The sequence below is a fragment of the Enhydra lutris genome, unplaced genomic scaffold (assembly GCF_002288905.1).
Source record: "Enhydra lutris kenyoni isolate GAN:26980312 unplaced genomic scaffold, ASM228890v2 scaffoldscaffold4, whole genome shotgun sequence".
NCBI lineage: Eukaryota > Metazoa > Chordata > Mammalia > Carnivora > Mustelidae > Enhydra > Enhydra lutris.
The window spans coordinates 13,759,412-13,761,201 of record NW_019154088.1 but is presented as its reverse complement, the minus strand read 5'-3'; positions in this window follow the sequence as shown (position 1 = coordinate 13,761,201).

The window sequence follows — 1,790 nt, the reverse complement described above, 5'->3', positions numbered from 1 at the left end:
CTACTTCAGTCTTGGCCTTCCCTTGTCTCCTTCTTGATTACCATTTCCACGCTGCCCCAAATTTTACTTCTCTTTGTTGCCCTTCCTTCACACTGTGTTTCTTTGGAATTTTTGCTCTAAGTGCTTTTCAAACTAGTTATTAGAATATCTCCCTTGACTACTCTCTTCACTCTCTTAATGGCTTTGAAATAAACCTAGTCTCACCCAAATGCTAACCAGAAGATTGGATGGCCTCTGGCCTCATACATTCAAACAGAACTAAAACAGTATGAAAATGCAAGAGAACAAATCTTAAATAGCTGATTAATCTGTATAAACATAGTCTTTGAACAAATATGCAACATAGGAACTATCTGGGTGCCTGACTGGCTCAGTGGGTAGAGACTGCAACTCTTTTTTTTTCTTTCTTTTTTTAAATTTGTTTGAGAGAGAGAAGGCACGGGGGGGGGGGGGGGGGTGTAGAGGGAGAAGTAGGTTCCCCACTGAGCATGGAGCCTGACGTGGGGCTCAAACCCAGGACCCTGGGATCATGACCCAAGCTGAAGGCAGATGGTTAGCTGAGACACCCAGGCACCCCTCTATCATCTTTCTGAAAAGGATTTCATAAGTAGCCCAGTCATTTTGTAACACAATCTACAGAGAACATTAAGAGGTAGATAATAGGAGAGGAAAGCAAAGGAATGAAATGTTTGAAGTAATATGCATAAAGGGAAATATACAGTGTATGTACAAAACAGCGCTACATAAATGACCTGGGATAATTTGAGACCTTTTTTTTTTTTTTATTAAATGTGTAAAAAGTAGTCCACATTGTACAAGCTCAAAATCAGACAAATGTACAAGGGTGTATAATTGGCATATTTATGAACTATATCCACCCAAACACTCACTGCAGACACAATCCATATTACATTCAATGTCTGCATATTTACATAATACCACAAAGTAAATACAAAATTAATTGTCATCATTTTAGTTCAGTATGTATGTGATATACTTCAAAACAAAGGCAATTTCTTCCACCAAAAAACTAAAAGTAATTATTTTCAAACCAAATACCAATTCATTATATTATGCAAAAATATTTCAAGACTAATATAAGGGTTCCATTTAGGTTTAGTCAGTAAGGTATGTTTCTATGCTACTGAAATACAGCTAAAGTTTTAGATTGTAATTACCAATATAACAGTACTTCTGATTTACAACTGACCTAAAAATAGTGACTGCTAATATATATTCTTGACATTTTAAGAAATCTTCAAAACTTAAATGCAATTCAAAAAGTGTATGTGCCTTGCCACTCACACAATAAACATGATTTACTTTAATACAGGTCACAGAAATTCAACTAATTAACTAGAATTTTGTATCTATTTCCTGCCTGCTATCTATTTCAGTCTTAAATCTGACTTGTATCAAAAGCAGCAGTTCAGAATTCACTTCATAAGATTAATCCCAAGAGTTACCAGGTAGCTTTTAAACTATTTCATTCCTTATAACTATAAATCACTAGACAGTCCAGATGGGTAGTTCCCTGTATTGGACTTGTGTGGGAGCTCTTAAAATTAGCACGGGCCCACCTCAGAACTAATGAGTAAGAATCTTCCAGAATGTCTGTTTTGTTTTGTTTTATTTTTGTTTCAAGTTCCCAGGTGATAATGGCATACAGCCTAGTGTGAACCTCTGACCTAGACCACTAGACCAGTGGGTCTCAACTTTTAAGATACATCAGGAATCACTGGCGGGGGGGGGGGGGGGGGGGGGGGGGGAAAAAAAAAAAAAAAAAAAAA